The sequence below is a fragment of the Cygnus olor genome, chromosome 11, assembly GCF_009769625.2.
Source record: "Cygnus olor isolate bCygOlo1 chromosome 11, bCygOlo1.pri.v2, whole genome shotgun sequence".
Classification (NCBI taxonomy): Eukaryota; Metazoa; Chordata; class Aves; order Anseriformes; family Anatidae; genus Cygnus; species Cygnus olor.
Genome location: NC_049179.1, coordinates 4,761,237 through 4,780,874, shown reverse-complemented (window position 1 = coordinate 4,780,874; position 19,638 = coordinate 4,761,237). Strand labels below are relative to the sequence as shown.

The window sequence follows — 19,638 nt, the reverse complement described above, 5'->3', positions numbered from 1 at the left end:
CATGAAGTGCATATGAGCTGGTCCCTCCCTGCTGCCTCAATCCTGGAAACTGATGCACTTGGTGAGAACTGTGCACAAATCTAATTACATGATCAGGACAAAAACTTGGTTGATAATTTTTGCATATGTCATTCATTTGGTCTGGCCCCATGTTTTTCATGCAGTCCACATACAAACCACGAGTCTTGACTGTTCAAGTAATTGGTGTGTGGTTGCTGATATGTGGGTTCTGGCATGTTCAGATGGGTATCTGTCAGCCCTGGGGGTATAACCAGTTCCATGTGTGAAACTGGACACATGCATCTGTGGACTGACGTGTCGCAATGCGATGAGAATTTTCAGTGTGGTCCTGAGAGTCAGAGCTGGAGAAGTCTTTAATATTAAAAGAAGGTGCATGGGGTCACATGCATTGCCTCACGTATAGTATTTGTAAATTAAACAAACATAACAAAAGAACAAGCACATATAGTGCAGTTTTTCCAAAACCAAACTCATCTTGATGATTAGTCTAGGAAATGGAATGGGAAACAAATCTTGATAGAGTCATTTGCTTTGGACAAAGGCATTTATAAATGCACACAGTGTGTTTTCTAAAATAATTGATAATGGAAAGGATGTAAATTGGCAAAAAAAGGATCTTTTTTTACTTATTGTGTTGATTAGAATATACAGCTGTGTTTCTTTATATATGCACACGTGCATTCTTATTCTCTCTGCTCGTTTCTAGTACTCATGTGCATTTGAGAGTGAGTGTGTGGCACTTCTTATCTAATTGACATATATGTAACATGAAGATGGTGGTAACCTAGCAGAACATCACTGTTAATACTGTATTGCCATTAGAGTAGAGAATTAGAGGTTTTATTTACATACATGTCCTTTGCCAATAAAAGAAACCCATACAGCGACTAGTTCCTCTATAGTTTGGTATATAGTTTGGGAACTCATTTATTTTGAGATCTATGGTTTGCACATAGGAGAAATGTCATTTCATTGTATAGGCTTCTTCAAACAGTGACCTGTGTATGTATGGATTGAAATAGATTATATATGCAAGAGAGTAATGCTAAGGCAGTGCAGATAAAGCTTACATCTTCATTTTCTGTTATCTACAATTTTTTATACAGTACAGTGCCTATTTTTTTAAGGCAATAGGTGAAGTAATAATACTATGAGTAGTTAGGTGGTTTTGTTTGAAAATGTCTTGCAGATTCACCTTGAGGTAATATTTACTTACAGATCTGATTAGCTTTACTTTGCAGTTGATTGAAATGCCTTTATGTTATTTTCTTTGGATTCACTGTGTTCATTGTATGTTTCTAACCTGCTTCAGAAAAAAAAAATCATTTACAGAGTTCTTCAGATTTGCAGTAAGTCCTTATGTCAATAAAAACATTGCTATGATGTAGCTTGTAGGTTCCTATGGAGAATGTCCACAGACTGAGAAGTGCACAGCACAGGTGGTTACAGATGCATAGGAGGCACAAGCTGTCACAAGTCGCAGTAAGTCTACTATGACTTAGTCCACTCAGAATCATCCATACAGGACACTTCAGGAAACAAAAAAGTGACACCATACTGCTGTGAGTTCTTCTCTCCTCCCTAGTGCTTCTTGAAAGATGATGTGAAGTATGGACCACATGTGCAGGTCAGTTTGAAGTCAGTTGGTGAAGGTTTTTGTAAATGCGAAGTATTGTTGACTGTATTTAGCAGAACTTCACGTATTCCTGTAATATAGTACGTACAAGCAATTTATGAGACAGTGAAATTTAGGCATGCATTAACTGCTTTGCTGAGTGTGGACTGGATTAATTTTTTCCTGGAGCTAACTTTTAACTGTGTACTGAATGGAGACTTGTATTACTCTTATCACAGTAGCGCTCAAACAACCACCAAACAAGTACTTTCTTATGTGGTAACCATGGACAATGAAAAACAGAGAAGCCTAATTCCTGAAGTCAGATCTTTGTTGTGTATGTACCTATTTCCTAGTAACCTAAGAGACATAGTATTACATTCCTTTTAACTGTTTTTCTGTTTCATAGTAAGATATCTTTGTGTTTGAAATTCAGATGAAGTTTGACATAACTTAGCTTGCCTCAGATTTGAGTATTTGAACGGCTGTTGAGTCTACCTTAAGGAGATTCTGAGTAGTTTTCAGATGCACCTAGCTTCATTCTCACCTTTCACTAACAAAATTGGAAAACCAAATCAAACGTGAGGTTTAATTTGTGATTTCACACTGTCCATTATCATTTCAAATCCTGTTTCTCATTCAGGCATGGTCTGTCACTGTGTGCCACAGCCTATGCATTCTTTATCATTTACAATCTGAATATAGAAATTGAATGGGAATTTGTAGCTCCAAAAATGGTTATTGTTTATCTTTCCTATAGCATGACAATCGTTGCAAGAATTGTTTAAGCCTAAATGTAACTCTGAATTGGGCATTCTTGGAAGAGAAATGCATCGGCTACCTCAGAAATGAGAAAAGAATCCAAATGCTGTGGCTGTGTCTTTTACTGAGCATTCCAAACAGAGCATTCCTAGCGCATGATGCTTTAGGGAAAGATTGCACCTTGTAAAACTGCCTGCAGTTTTCCTATAGTTTGATCAGTCAAGATATCCAAGAAAGAAGAAAAGGGATGTTGAGAAATAGCACCATGGGGAAGTAGTGGTTGAAATGAAATACTTGTCAGTGATTTGAAGAAAAGGAGTGGCAGAGAGAGCTACCTTCTGAAAACATCTTAAAGCAAGTACTAAGAAAGGCTTAGGGAGGGACTTTCCACAGTAGATACAGCAAATGCAATTTTGCAATTTGTGCTACAGTTTCTAAGACACACTGCTACTATTCCTGGTGCTGTGCTGAGGTCAATAATCAGATATTTTACTTTTAGTTCTTATTTCCAAACAATTTCACGAGGATTAAGGATGATATTTTTCCCCTTCTTAGTTAATGGAAAACTCCCATCAACTTGAAGTAGCTTTTTTATTGTTTTAAACATCTTTTTAAAAGTTATGTTTGCATATATCCAAACCTCTGATCTTTATTTATTTATTTTTGGAGGTAATTTCCTTTGCTTTCACTCCCCCTTTTGTCTCTTCCTTCTCCCCTCCCCCCGCCCCATGACAGTTAACTATCAAGTCACATTGATTGAATCCAGTTTTTGAAAACTTGAAAATATGACTAGTGTTACAAAAGAAGACCCTCTTTCTTGTCATCCTATCTTATTCCAGTATTTCATCCTTTTTGTTTTAGTTTTAAGAGGGTGAGTTTAACAGTAAGATTAACTGTAGGGCTGACCAGTAATATATACCATCACCACAGTGAAATGCTAGTTGATAGTGTTCATTGTCTAAGGGGTGTGTTTGCAAAACATTGGGGAGAAGCGAAAAAAAAGTCCCCATCTGTGTTAAATGAAAGAAAATAAATGTCTGGAGTACCATTTCTGCGTGGAGAGTTCCCACCAGAAGTATCGGAAACCCCAGCAAAGTGTTTAAAAGACACTTGTTAGTGCCTGCACAGACACTTGAAACACAAGCAGACCGTGTGTGCATCAGTAGCTCTGAAAAGTCCTTTGGCAGAGCTATTGTGGGCTTCTGCTGAGGGGAGAATTTTAAGCTCACGAAGATTTAGCTGGCATTGTGTGGCCATGGTGCGTGCAAACTCAGCTGGAGTGCAAACATCCATGGCAGCCACCTGCTTTCAGGGTCATAGTGAGGAGGAAGGCAGAAATAAAAGGTTCAGGGAAGGATGCTCCTCTATTTTTAAAGGGCGGGAACGTGTCTGACCTTTGGAGGGGGGGGATGCTACAACACACATCTTCATGCTGTTGTCCTAGTAAATACTTAAAAGGGATCAAGACCTCCTGAAAAGGAGGTAATGAATGTACTCAGAAGTGATAGGTTTTCAAAAGCTTCACTGAGCTCAAGATTGCCAATTTAAGCTAATCATCTCTGATGATGAACAGGAATCTTATCCAAGCAATGCCTTCCCTTCTGGAATCAAAAGATGCACTAATCAAAAGATTTTCATTTTTTTTACTCAGAAAACATTCAGGAATTGAAAGCCTGGACCAAGCTGTATGAAATGAAGTAGAATTTCATTGCCTTGGGACCACACTAAGATGAGTTGCTAGCTTCAAGCACTTGGTCTAGCCACGTGCACATATTTATTTATAGATGGACAGTGTTCACCTAGGGAGGTGGTTACAGGTTTTGCTGCAGCTGTCAATGGACAGGGGAAAACCAAAGGTTCTTATGTCTAACTTCTGCCATATTTCTGAAGCAGAGGCATGAAAACTGAATAAACCTGCAGGATGATTTCAGTAGTCCTTCACATTTTATGAGTGGGAAAACAAAAATCCTCAAAAACATGTTCTGACTGAACATAACATCCCTGTGAATGCTGATAGTGTGTGATATAAATTGTGTGCCTGTTGTTCTGTTCATGGAAAAGGACTGCAGTTTTTCCTTAGCCATCAACACAAAAAATGTAAAAAAAAAAATCATGCTCCTGCTTTGGCGTTCATTCAGTGAATGGTGTGCAGTAGGTAGCTATAAAAATAAAAATGTAGTTCAGTGGCTGGAAATGGTTTTGACTTGATACATGTATTGTTTTCGGCATGCAATCATTGGGATACATACCTTTTTTTTCTTTTTTTCTTTCTTTCTTTCTTTTTTTTTCTGGGTGGCCTACAAACACAGCCAGTCAGTTTTCTTCTCAAAAGGGAGTGTTCACTGAGAAACACTGAATTTTACTCTGTTCTGCAGTTTCTGCAGACAGAAGCATCTCTTGCTAGTCTCTTGCTCCTTTTCATCTTATCTCTACCTGTGGATAGGAGACAAAGCGTTAAACATTGGAACTCACTGCCATTGGAATTATGGCTGCTAAAAAATAGCAAGAAAGCTGAGCATTTTCAGTTGAGGACTACTAAGTGATACCAAAGATGCTGTGCCTGACTCTGTAAGTCTTTGGGCCTCAAACAGAAAATGCAGCCTGGCAAAGTAAATTGTCAAAATAGCCGATGTTTTTCCTGGGTTTAGGATCTTTCTTACATTGTTTATCCTTTTGAATAATGGACTTTTTTTTCTGACTTGGCATGGCTTTTTTATGTTTCCCTGTTCTTGTACTATATAGCTTAAGAGTTCTAGTCATTGAGTGCTGTCCTTCAAAGGGCCTGGTCACTTCTGAAACTCTTCATACTGTCAGGCTTTTTTGCTAACCTGAGTTTATTAGCAAGAAAATACTAAGAATCAGGAACCACTAGTGCAAATTAAGGATGAAGTCATTATTGACATGATGGTGAAATTGAACATACTCTTCTGAGGCAGAAATTAGGCCCCATTTTTTTCCTTATTTCCGTGCCAATCTAAACAAAGAAATGCATACGGTTTTCCATTACTCAGGGACCTCATGACTGATGTTTTGAATGTTTTCTTTCTGATGAACAGAAATAAAAATACTTAAGACTTTGTAGTGTTGAAATATGTCAAAATATTAAATATAGGTTTTCCTTTATGCCTGACTGTAAGTCTGGATCCTGCAAACATCAAGAAACTGTTAGAGTATAAGAAAATGTTGAAAATTTTGAAGGGAATTAAAAATTTTATGTTGAAAGTTTCAAGGCTGACTGTTAGTATAAACAGTTCCAGTGCTTACCATGTGGTCAGTGAAACCATTCACAGTATCTTCTAGACCTAATAATGCTGTATATCTATACAGCTCAGGAGGCAAGGACCAGTTAATTTCTTGCATAACATAATAAATTGCATTCTGGAATGACGAGCACATGAGAATGAGTTAATAAGCTGTATTTTACTGCTCTGCATCTACTTGGGCTGCCAGGTTTCATTTTGTTTTGAGCACTGGTGTGGCCAAGAGTGAGAAAGGGGACCAGGCAAAGCTCAGTTAAGACCTGGATTTTGTCTGCTTAACTGCAAGTTACCTTCTTTTACAACATTAAGAAAGTCTTTTTGTTCTAATTCGATCCTTACTGTAAGTGCTTTGTGCAAGCTGACAGGAGGCTGCTTTCTTCAACATGTTGAAATTTTACTTGTGTAATCAGGTATTGCTTATGTTTCCCACCCTTGAGTTGCCCCACTAAAGGAAGAAGGTTGAATGTCAGGACAGCAGTCTCCTCTGCCTCTCTGGCACAGGGTTGTTCAAGAACTTAAAAACAAAGGTGGAAAATCTGTATGTAGTCTGTATTGTCAGGACACTTCAAGTGTTGCCTGTCTACCTCCAAATAGAGGTTTTGTTGTTACTGAGTAGTTATTTTAGATTTTTAGCAATACAGAAGTTTCCGCAAGGTGAATTCCAGTATTTCTTACCTTTTCGTGGCTCCTTTGAGGTGGTTAAAACAGCTTAGTTAAGTATAGACTTTAAAAATTATTTAGGTTTTAATAAGAATATTTCCTTTATAATACAGACATGCTTCTAAATCTAACCCATGTGTAAACCCCATGAATTCACATAGAGAGATAATCAAGAAAAGAAATTGGCATTTTCAATGTTGTTTTCTCCATTTTCTTCAGAAAGACCATTCTTAAGTTTATATTTTCTGTGAGAAATTGTTTCACTGTTAGCTGGACAGGTTCAACGGTCTGTAAAAGGGATTTTGGTCTCCACGTCTCAACTGGAGAAAATCAACATCCTAAGAAGTGGAAGAGAGGAAAGAAGCAAACAGTAAATTATGACATACTGAGTTCCTTGGTTTCTGGCCTCAGAAATATCACTCAAAACAGAAACACTCTGAAATACTTAAATTAAAGCATGAAAAATGTGTGTAATGACCTAAGCTGGTTAGTACTGTGTAAGCAGTCTATTAAGCAAAGGAAAGGTAGGGCTGTTGCATAAAATTACAGTATTCTGTATTAACATTATTTTAATATAAATCATATTTTCTGGTATAGATGAACTAATAGTTTTAGTTAAGTGTTTTACCAGAAATGTGCCCTGTGCACCCTCAGACATGAGCTCTACACGCAGGGAAGGCGTACTGCTCCTCTGTCATCCTACGTCTGTTCCTGCAAAACCACGTTCTAAAAAGGAAACTCTTCTCTGCAGATAATTTTTCAGAAGTAGGTGAAGATTGTAAACAGAAGAAACATCCCACTCCTGTGCAAAACAGTTGTATTTGAAATACATATTTAGTGTACTGTATAGGCAAGGAGTTATTAGGGCTATGTTCTCTTAAACCTGGAAACCATAACATAACGAGTGAATGAATGTGAGCCAAGGAATCTATTGCAGACCTGTAGCATGTTAGGTCGCAAAGAGCACACACAGATAGTCTTCCCAGGAACCATTTGGTCACAGTGTTTCATGTGATAGTACGTTTTACTTCTTTTCATCATGTGGCAAGGGATAATTATGTACATGAAGGGATAATTTTGAACCTTGCTTCATGAAAGATTCTAAAATGACTGAATCTCAGCACAGTACTTTGGCCCAGCTCTTCCAGTTAACACTGTATTGAGAAACAAACAATATTTAAATCTAGTGCTTATTGGCTGCAAAGAGAATGATTGTATCTTTCAAGACAAAACTGAGAAGTCTGACAAATGCACAGGGCATCATGCGTTCCCAAAGAGAAGTGATCTGTAGCTGTGTGGAGTCTTCCACCAGCACATTTTCTCAGGTATTGCTTGCATTCATTGCAAATGGGTGTTGCTGTCTCTGCTACTTGTGAGGTGCTGGAAGCAGCTGTTATATGCCATCACATCCTCTGCTCTTGTGGTCTCCTCCCTTCTGGATTCACACATCTTTTTTCCCGTCAGCACTGATGTACAGCCAAAATAACAGATGGCTGAAAATTAAATGGGCTTTGTGCTTGTGTGACAGACCTATGGTCCACTGCTTCCTCGCCTAGCTTCGAGTCAACAGCAGTATGTAAAGCTCCAGAGTGTTTAGATTCCAGTTGACTTGCAGGGGGTTTGCCGTAGCCCCCACCCCCGCTTCATACTTGAAGGACTGCACTTTTCTGTAGGACGGGCAGAATGCAGTACTTCAGGACTACAAGTTCAAACAGAGCTTTGCAAGGATAAAATCTTTTTTTTTTTTTTTTTTTTAAGTGGAAAAGTTTTGAATCTGTAAGGTCTGTAAGGTTGAAAGATGTCTTTTCAAGTATCTCAGCTCTTTGTAGTATGCAGTTTCTGTTAGCAAAACCACGTATTCTCTCTGGTGTTTAAAGGCATATTAATTGAGATGATATTATATAGCTATTCAGCACCAAGGATGGAGGAAAGAGAACTGTATTGAATGGAGGATTCCACTCCTGGCTGTGACGTTGGAGATGTCTGCTGTATTGTGGAGCAGCTGCCCTGCTCATTTTTCCAGAAGGAACAGGGCTGTATTCTTCAATCATTCAAACTGGAAAATCCACCAGTCCCTTTTTCTACCTGCTTTTCCTACACAGCACGATAAAAAGAGCATTATGATGTAGAACCTTCTTTCACATAATTACATACTTGCTGTGGCAAGCAGGATTTTCATTCCATGTGGACAGAGGTGAATGTTTGCCTGTAAATGCTCAGGAGACCAACCTAAACCTAAATCAGAAGTGAGACTACTTGTGTTCTACAGCTCTCTTCCTGATGTTGTCATTAATATTGTTGTTTGTGTTCTTTATGATGTTCACAAACCAGGATGCAATAATGGTAGGTATTGTAAAAGTTCAGGAGAAAACTCTATGGGCTCTAAAAGATTGGATTTTAAAGAGTGGATATGTTATATTGGGGAAATAGCCATGCTTTTAAATATATTATGTAGTGTTTTAGACTTGTTTTCTGAAGTATCAAGCTTTTGAAGAGAATTGCAGAGACCTTTCATTTAATTCTGGAATGGGCATAGTGTTCCTTGCCAACAGTAATCATAGAATCATATAATGGCTTGGTTTGGAAGGGACCTTAAACATCACCTAGTTCCAACCCCCTACCACGGGCAGGGACATCTCCCACCAGCCCAGGCTGCCCAAAGCCCCATCCAGCCTTGCCTTGAGCACTGCCAGGGATGGGGCATCCGCAGCTTCTCTGGGCAACTTTTACAGTGCCTCACCGCCCTCTGAGTGAAGACTTTTCTCCTAATTTCTAATCTAAGCCTTCCCTCTTTTAGTTTTAAACCATTCCTCCTTGTCCTATCACTACCTGCCCATGTAAAAAGTCACTCTTCATCTTTTTTATAAGCTCCTTTTAAGTACTGAAAGGCTGCCATGTGGTCTCCCTGGAGCCTTCTTCAGGGTGAACATCCCCAGCTCTCTCAGCCTTTCTTCGTAGGAGAGGGGCTCCAGCCCTCTGATAATACTGAGATGTGGTGAGGGTAGTACTGATTTAAGTATTTGCTTGAGCCACTTAAATAAGAAGTGTTATGAAAAGGCAGAGAGTTAACAGCAATGACATCAACTGAATCATATTACTTAGCCATTTCTTGACATTTCCAACAAGGGCAAATGAGGCGAGATTTTAAGAACTGCTTCATGAGTTTTTAGGCTGCACTGTCACTGAATTCATGTTTGTACATTTAAGCCATGTTGTGCATTTCTGAAGCCATATGATCCACATCGTAAACCTACATTTCATCTTTGTGTAGAGATTTTGGGAAACAAGGTGGCCGTCTTTAAGAACTGTGAAGTGTGGAGGTTTGTATCTGACCTTAGATATTGAAATGGTTTTCCACTTTTCCAGTTGAGTTGTGTGAATAGAAGCATAAAGTTGGCTTATTTCTGCTGTGGTAAGAAGTAATTTGGTATATTTGCAGCAGATCAGTATATTCAGGCAGACACAAGTGCTTCATTATATGTGATTTGCATATTTATTTCAGATTAGATTTTGTCTGGTCTCATGGATGTAGCAACTTTGCTATCCTTGTGGTTTTACATTTGAACTAAATGTACTAATGCATGTAGTGCATTCTAGAGGTGATGTATACTGTTTGCAACCTATTTTACCTGATGAGCAATAGAGCTTCTTTTGGATATGGAGCTTCTAATTTGTTTATTCTCTGTGCTAAACCAGTGCATGTTAAATGCAGACACTGAGTGTCACTTAGACTGCACTACTGCTGTGAACCAAGTCATTAATATAAACATGATCTAAAAACTCCAAAATAGGGATGCACACAGATTTTATATGAATACAGTTTTTGATGCAAAGATTAGACATGCAGAAATAACACAGTCTAAATTAAAATTATTTTTAGCATTCCTTGGAACATTTGATTTGAGAAAATCCCTAATATATTCAAAGACTGAGGCTTGTACGTTGTTCCACTTGATTGCATTCACCATCTTCATGTTTGTTTTGCAGTTTGTAATAATTATGAGCAGTTCTCAGTTTAGAGTGTGGTTTGTTTGTGTTTTTTCTTCCGAATACACCTCCAGTATTAGGTACTCATCTGAGTTCTGGCTGTGATCCATTTAAGTACAGTGGAAAAAATATCCCACCATTGGTCTTACATCAGTCCTCAAATGTTTCCAAGATGCCGTTGTAAATCTGTTGATACCCAGAACACTTCCATCCTACAAGGGTTGGAAATAATACTGCAAAAGCAATTGTTCTTGAGATGTTTTCTGTCTACAGCTGGAACCAAGAAGTGCAGACATTTTGTTCAGATGAAAAAAAAAAATCCAAACTTTCAGATAGTTTTTGTATTTGTTTTTTTTTTTTCAGTGTCAGTATTCCTGTACTTAACAAATATGAGCCATATGGTCCTCTCGCAGGTGTGAAGACACAAAACTGAAGCCCCAGTGCCCTAGGAGTACTTCTGAGTGCTCCAACAACAGAGCTGTATGTGAACAGGCTGACCCTAGGGTCCAGGCATGGTGAAACTGGACTCTCCCTGTGTTAGTCGTGTGCTTGTGCTTGCCTTCAGTGCCTGGAGTCTGCTGAATGATTAAGACAGATTTCTTCTAACTCAGCCAGAAACAAGTGATTCTGACTGAATTGCATACTATCAAATGAAGAAAAAGGCCTCACCTTCAGTATATATTTTCCTGTTTCCAGTGAAATGTATATATGATGATTAGGCATCTTAATCTCCTTCACTCTTAAATGCTACACACATAGTCGCTTAAAAAGTTGAGTAACAAACATCATCAATAAACTACTTCTAGAGTAGAGGTCACAAAGTTGAATAGCTATCTTTACTTTGGTGAAGTTCTAGCCAGCAAGCATCTACCTCAGTTGCAGTTCTTTTGTTGCTGCAGTGCTGCTTGCAATTAGCTTGGCTTCAAACACCATAAGATGTTTCTGTGTATGGGGGAGTTACAAGTCCCATTTATGCTATCTTTTCTTAGAACAAAAGCAATGTGAGAGAAATGTGTTTTGCTAACTGTCAGAGGTATCAGTGTGAGATGCATGCTTTATATTTTTAAATCATTTTTTATTAGCTGTTATTAGGTGTTATCTTTAAGAACATCTTTTCACATGATTACTTTTCCTGGATTGCTTTACTTTTTCCACTGTAACAAGAGTAAAACCTTTCTTCTCTCTAGTAATTCTCTAGCCAGCAAGAAACCATTGAATGTCTTAGTGAAAGGGTCTTTATATGTCTTTATGTAAGTAGCTTTTTTCATTAAACTGCTGCATATCTAGATGCTATAAATGTCATTTGGATTCTTAAGATTGTCAAAAATGAATAATTCATTTCTTCTTGCTGTCTGAAAATTATCTGACAAAACAAAGCCCAACATAAAGCATGGATAGGTAATGAAAAAATTTATTGTGCAGGTAGAAAATCTGTGATTAATTCAGTGAGTGGCATGTGGATGTGACCACAATCTATTTGTAGAGGGCTGTAAATAGCATCAAAAATTTGTGAGTATTAGGTCTGTAGACAGCAGGAAATATTTGAAAGCCAAAGTAGGATCAAATGTTTGGGTAAAAATAATGGTAATAGCTAACCACAAATCAAGTGAGAGCCATTAGAACATTGTTTGTTATGCTGTGGTTGAATGTAAATTCTCAACATTGCTCCTTTTATTTGTAAAGCAAGTGAAGGTTAGGCAGTAACTTTGAAGAGATGTGAGACAGTAAAATAAGCATGTTGTACTCTTTGTTGTGTTCTACCTGTGGAGTTTTCGGGAGGCATCTCTCACTTTACAATTAAAGGCATGGTTCCTTGGTGTTGAACACCTTGTTTGTTTCCATTGAAGGGTATGCACTGCTGAACCTCGTGCAGTAAAATCCCTAAAAAGCTGGCTGTGCAGTGTAATTTGCTTGCTGTACAGTGTTAGGAACATACACTTTGGCTCCCTCAGGGGTCAGCAAAATGGAAAGTAGTTCCTGGAAATCTTTATCATTCTTCTGATTTACAAACAGCTCAGGTGAATGAGCTGTACACTTAGTAGGAGTCCCACCAGGAGTGGGATGTACTGACTTGTACTAGCTATTACTCTCTAGTAGTCATAACATCTTCACTAACATCTAATTTAATACCCGTCACAAACAGCAATAAAAGAAATAATCTTTATCTAACCATAGGGCTTCAGTCAGTAAGTTCGTGTATGAAGGTCAAAGGTTTTAACAGTGGCCAAAGAAAAATTGGATTGTTATCCTCAGCGTCACATGTTAAGGAGGAGAAGGTCATCCAAACCATCTTTAGGCAGCCATGCTTACACTTGGGGGAAAAAACAGAAAAGCTAGGGTCCTCCCTGCGTGTAGAGGAGAGAGGCATACCAAAGGGTACACCTGCTAGGTAAATTGGGATTGATAATGCTGCTGTTTCTGGCTATAAAGGCAGTGATCAGCTCCAGCGGCAAAAGTGTAAAAGAGTAAAGTATTCATGAAGCACCACCGAGTGAAAAAGGGCCAGCAATGGTAGCATTATGCTTCGTTTCTTTGTGTGGCCTAGCCTTTTGTAGTACTCCTGGTGGACTGACGCTTGCTTAATATAAGATGAAATTTGAAGACCAAGGAATAGAATCATAAACCAGCTGAGAAAATGAGCAATGTTACGATCCTTCAGAGTTTAGGACCTTTGTAAGATGAGATACTGGCAGTGAGTAATCCCCATGAGGGCCTCCTGAGTTACTGTCTGAGGTGCAAGGGCCCCGACAGGCCGTTAATCACGGCACGTTTGTGCTGCAATGAATCTCACAACTTGAAGCTGAAAATTCTCCGCACTTAGCAAGGACCATGAGGTAAATTGAGATTTCAGCAAGCTATTCTTGGTGAATCGGGAACAGTAAATTATACTTACTGGTATCTTTTGTAGAGGGCACTTTGCTGGAGACAAGAGTAGATGCCCATTTTCACACATATTCCTAGGCCCAGCTCTACTGATTTCAGAGGGAGCCTTTCCACTGATTTCAGTGGGATTTTGGTCAAGAGCAACCGATGTAATACAAATGCATTTTTGCACAAAGTGGATACTCTTGGACAAGCTTTGCAATATCTGACCAAAATCAGGACTGGACTGCTGGTGCAAATATTCTCTGCTTTAAAAAAATGGGGAGTAGGGCGGGCTGGAAGAGGTTCAGAGGAGAACATTTTTATTAAACCTTTCAAAGTTCCCTGCCTATATAGTGGCTCAACAACTCACTACATTCACTCAGCTGCGTGCGTCTAGACCATGGTCACTAAGCGAGACATTTTATATGAAAGCAATACATCATCTTTTAACTGACTGTAACTGACTGCTGGTAAGAAAATGGAATACCAAAGCTTGGAGCTGAGCAACTTTATTCTATGGCTGACTTAATTCCTGCATGGTTTTTGGATAGGAAGGTGAAAGAGGGGTTTATTTAAGGACTGAAGAGTAAAAGCAAGGAATTCCTGTAAAGGGGCAGGACAGAGTACTTTCTAAATCTGTAATTGGGAGACTGCTGTGTTTTCTGGCATCTTCTCCCGAGTAAGACATCCATGGAATGCCATAGGAGTCAGATCTCAGATGTCTGATAATTTGACAGGCTCTTTACATTGCAACCCCAAGTGTCCCAGTGTGAAAGTGGCTTGATGAAAGTCATTTAGGCAGTATCATGGAGTAATACTTGTAATTTTTAATTATCAACAGTTTGTGCTATGTTACATATAAATGCTTTTTTTTTTCTTCTTTTTAACAACTCTTACTTCTATTGTGCTCCTGCCCAGAGGCTTTTAAATTCTGAAATTTGTGGGTCTCACTACCCACAAAATAGTGCCTCAGAAAATGCATAGGGCTGTCTTGTGTCGGTTAGGTCACAGAGGTGGGATTTCAGAATCAGACACGGCATGCACATAACGTTTCAGCGTTGAGCTTATATGTAAAGCAGAGCTGTCTGTTTAAACAAACTAACCTTGGTTCTCAGTATTTGCTTATATGTACAAGAGAACAGAAGCGTTGGTATGTCCAACAGCTAATAAATAAAATTCAATCAAGGCAATGCAATAAAAGCTTTGCGGTATATGGTCCTAGAATCATGGAAGAGAGGTCATTGAAAAGTACAGAGTTGCTGAATCCAGTCATTTTAGTTTCCTCTATTGTGGGCTTTCCAAATAATGCCTCCTAAAAAAATTACAGCACCTCTAAGTAATACCAAAATTATGTTAACTAGGAATTAAAGTGAAGATTTAACAAGACAATGAAAGCCTTGTCTGTCTTGAATGAACTGTACAAAAAGCGTGGTATGTATAGGAAAAGTAAATTGATTTATGCTAAGTTGCAATAATCTGCTGAAACATTTATGGTTATGAATTTTAAAAAAAAAACAGTGGAAGGGAGCGGAAAGTTGCTAGTTTTAAAAGTACTACTTCAGTTGCACCATAGGAACTCAGAATAAAATTATGTTGTCTGCTTCACCTAGACTTGAACAAATATTAGGAGAATTACTTTTGCAAAGAAGAAACTGCAGTTCCATTAGCCTATGTCTGGGCTCTCTTCTATGTTTTTTTTTCTTTGTCTTCCTCCATGTTGCCCCAACCAACTCTCTGACCATTTGCAGCCAGTTTGAATGTTGGAATCTGAGTATTTTCTGTAATCACAAATGACCACGAACATGTTCAAAAACATTACCAAACTGTGGTAACTTTATCAGTCCTCTATTCTGTATCCATTTGAAATGAAGCATATGTTAGCCCAAAGAAGAAGGAGAAGAAAATGAAAAAAAGCTGTTGAATCACCAGTTTTCTCAAGAATATAAGTAATACATCGATGAGCAGCAACAGCAAGGAGAGGGCTGATAATGGTAGGAGAAGAGAATGACTAGGACTGAATCGGTATTTTTCCCTGCTGGGATGTGGTTAGAAACAAGATCATGCTTTAAGTGTAAAAAGTGGCAAAATGAGTAATACCAGAAGTGAGCACTGAGAAGAGAAGCTTATAGAATTAGGTGGCTGCTCTGCCTAAGGCCTCTTTCAGCTGCAAAGATTCATATGGATTTCAGTGAACTTTAGTTAAAATCTCTATTGCATATTCCTAACTTTAAATACTGGAAGGAATGCTTCTTAGAAAGTATTTGTAGAAATTTTTTGTTCAAGTTGTAGCAGAGGGTTTTATATTAATCCTCACGTGTTCATAGAAGCAGGCAATACTAGCTATGAGAAGGGCCTTAAAATGTAGTTAGGCTGCTATTGAAGTGTCATTCCTACAGGTAATTGTTCTACAGTGGAAGTCTAATTAATAATTCAGCTGATGCACAAACCAGAAAGGAATTAGTCTCACATCCCTACGGCTGTGTTGGCTCTACAGTGCTAGGGAAAATGAGACAGCAACAGAGTTTTTAGCTCGGTTCCACTTGTAAAACAATTATCTTGAGAAGCGAGGCATCAGTAGCAGCTTAAGTGTGGATGCGGGAAATCAGGTAAAAATAGTGGTAGAATGAAGGCATGGACTGGGACTTGTGTCTGGAAGGAGTCTGGGGCTCTGCCGCAGACCTCCTGTGTGACTGTAGGTCGTTCTAACAGTCTTACCCTTTCAGATCTAAAAAGCTGCTTCTACACCTTTTCTCCTGACCTCATCCCTGGGTGACGAATTTGTAGCTCATAAATTGCTCAGTCACATTCCATAAATTGGTTGGGACATTGTTGCAAGTGACAATGGACTGTGGTATTTTGGGCAGTGGCTTCATAGTCTGCAAGACTATGTATGTGTGGTAGGCTTTTCTGTCTCTGACATCCTCGGGCTTCCTGTGCTTGTGGCAGCTGTATTCTGCTGTGGGACATGATGTTGTGACATCTCTTGGCTCTGGGTGGGTCCAGCCATGCTGTGTGTTTACATGACTTTGCGGAGCAGCTGGTCTCCAGTGCGTAGGCACAACGAGCCCCCTACCGACTCATGCATTTCTCTGCTTTCTGCACAAAACCAAATTTTATTCTGAGGAATAAAGAGGTTATAATTATATGTAGCTTCTTTTCTGCTTTTTATAAACTTAAAGGTAATTGGATTCAAGGTATTTTAAGTATCTGCTGGTTACCTTTAGATTTTCTCTAGAGCATCTGGAGCTTCCCCTCTTATCAACTCAGATTCAAGCCTGTACTCTAGAAACAAATACCATGCAGTTGGTTTGTATGCTGTTTAGCTGCCAACCGTTCCAACTGCTTGTGCACATGCAGTCGCTACTTCCTACTATCTCCAGGCTATATGGAGGCCATAACCAGTACAAAAATTCCAGGACATCAAGTCTCTTCCTTGGCTTGCTGATGAAGTGCTTTCTGTCACAAAACAGAAGCTGATTTGTCTTTTATATAAGTTGGTTTTTAAATGAAACTATTACAAAAATATACAGCAACTTTATTTTTGTAAAAATACAGTTATATTCCTGATCAGTGAGGAAGTCTGCAAGTTAGCATCTCAGGTATTGGGAAGCTATTTTGTGTATTTTACAAATGGTTACCTTACCCAAGTGTTCTGGGCACCACAATGAATCTCTGTGGTGCAAATTCAACTCTTTGTGTTTCATTACTGATTGAATTACTGAGATAACGTCTCTCCATTTCTGTTTGAAAGGCTTGGGAAGCAAAAACAGTGTACTGTATATGGAGAAGAGAAATAGCATGGTGAGAAAAGCTCAGGCTGCCTTAGAAATTTGGCTAGAATATACGAAGCTGCTTGTCTAAGTGGGGTTGAAGGAGGGTCAAATGATACTCTTAACAGCAGAGCCATGAACAGTGTAGAGCAGGGGTTAGTTAAAAAGTTAAGTCTCCAGCATTTGGTAGAAAAGACCAAAAATGATGGAAGAATAATCTTGTTTACATGCTTTTATCACCTTCCAACTTTATCCTAAATGGCTCTAATATTCCCTTTAATACATATATATATGTTAAGAGTCTTAGTTTCTGCCTTTTTCTCTTCAATTGTTGCTCTATTTTTAGTTTATTATGACATCTTTTCTGACTTTTAGCTTAGCTTAATTGTAGATTTTGGGAATCATTTCTTTGTGTTTGAACAAGCATTTTTGGATAGAGCTGAATAAACATATTTGGGAAATTTTTTAGAGTTTAGGGAAAAGCCAAATGAAACTAATTTTGAAGGCATTCGTAATGCTTTTCCCCTCATTTTACAATTATTCTTCTCTTTCATTGTTCCCGGAGAGGCCATAGTTAATTTCATTTCTTTTGCATGAATTCTACATTTTTGGTTGATTTGGTTGCATTCCGTTTACCAGCCTTGTTTTGCCAGGATGACTACTACCATTCCGAATCTCTGAACAGCTTCCAGCAGCTTTTTTAAAGCAGAAAGAAAACAGAATCAGCTTGTCAGAAAAGTGTTTCTTTCATCTTTCCAAAATTAACTCTTGACCAAGGCCCAAGACCAATTAAATATTGAGTCCTGGACCAGTGACAGGTGTCTCATCCAGTACCTTTTGACCTGTCGGTGCTAGAAATCTACGTTTTTTACAGTTAGGAGAATGGGAGATTGCCATAGAGCAAGTGGGACAGATACTTGATATAGGATACCCTTGCCAGATCTGGAAATATTAAAGAGGTACACAGTCATTTTTATATGCCTGCCTAAGCTGTATTGAGCAAATCTCAAGGTTTTCCAGAATGTATTAATTTTAACTATCTTCCTTCTGGTATCTTTGCAATACTCATCTTTAAAGCACATCATTTCCACAGAAGTCTCAGTAGGCACCCCAGTTAAAGATTTTTAGCTTTTCTTTGTAAAGCTATGATTTATTTCTAAATACCTGCTCTGTTGGTAGATAAAGTGTCTGAGTGCACACTGCGTAATGTGTATGGTTTATTTATATCCTTCTTGTGATTCTGTGGCTGTTTCCTCATTGCCAGTTACTGGTTTCAAATTATTAGGTTCTTGTTTCCAGTAATTCATTCTTTGTATATTTCTTAGTCATCTTCTGTGAAAGAGTGTTTAAAAATCACAGACACTTTTTGCAATGCAGGCCCTTATTGTGCCCTGTGGCAAGAATTCCAAGTAGTACAGCTGAAGAATGACAGCTGTTTTGTACGTCAGCTAATACTTAACTAAGAACGATGTAGTTTGAAACAGTTTTGATATTTGTTCCCTACAAAGGAATCACATTTGTACTGATTGGTTGCATTCCTTCTGTCAAAAGTAGTTCTGTTCACAGTGCCCCATGGTAGTTCTGAATTATGTTCTCAATGAATAAAACACATTTTTCTCTGTTCTCTTTTATTTGCTAAAAGGAAGAAAATTATATTAACCTTTATGGGACTCAGTAGTGATGCAGAATACCATTAAACATTTATGCTAGCAATTCATGCTGAATAGCACTTCATATTTGAAGGGATTTCCTCCATAAAACAACTTGCTGGCAGTGGAAATTTCCTGAAAGCCACTGTATAACATAGGTTGATGGTAAGTACCAGTACATTTCCATCCAAAAAATGTGTAGTGGAGAAATTGTACGTATTCTCAACAAAATACCTTTGCAGGAGAACAAGTATAGAAATTAACCTGTCATTAAGCGCAGCAGTCTTTAATGTATATCACTCACATTTTCTGGATTATTTTAGAAAGTCTGAAATTATATTGTATGATTTGGTATAGTGACAGTGGTAATTCCTGTGTTTAAGTAAACATGTTACTTTGTTAGTAGGGGAAATGCATTTTAAGGCAAAACACAAAAATGACATTCACAATGCTAAGATTTCTGCCATGCAAGGCAAATACAACATGTTAAACCAAATGTTTCTCTTTAAATCGAAAATCTCTTTGAAATCATGGAACAATCTGCTCACAGCAGATTTGATAGGATACACCAGGTAATGAGTTATCAGGTTATCCCACCATGAAATGCAGTGCTTGGGAATTGTCTTCTTACTCTTGCTTTATGACAAGCATCATTGTCAAGCCCTGTATGATCCTGGCAGTGATGAGTTAGATGGTTTTATCTGTGATTCTTGGATAGTCATAAAAAACTTTTTGGGTGTTAAATATTTATGTTGGAACTAAACAGACTCTGGCTTTCAGTTTAGAACATTTTTTGCAGCAAGGGCCAAGTGTTAATATTGGGAATGGAAAGAAATACAGTGATGTCAAGGCACAAGAAACTCCCTGTATTACAACTTGGTGGTATCAAAAAACTTTCTTTCTTCCCCTTCTTACTTGGCTATTTGCTTACAGGAAAGACCATAAAACAATAACGAACCTTTTTATTTTATCAAATATTGGCAAGTATTGTTGAGAATTTGTAATAATAGAGCAACACTCTGTCAGTTATTGAACATTTTCCATCAAGT

General features: G+C 38.3%; 1 protein-coding gene across 4 annotated transcripts in view; it reads left to right on the top strand.

Annotated features, from left to right (window-relative positions):
* THSD4 (thrombospondin type 1 domain containing 4) overlaps positions 1–19,638 on the top strand; it is a 297,318-nt gene that overhangs the window by 215,304 nt on the left and 62,376 nt on the right. The gene's annotated exons all lie outside the window — the stretch shown is intronic.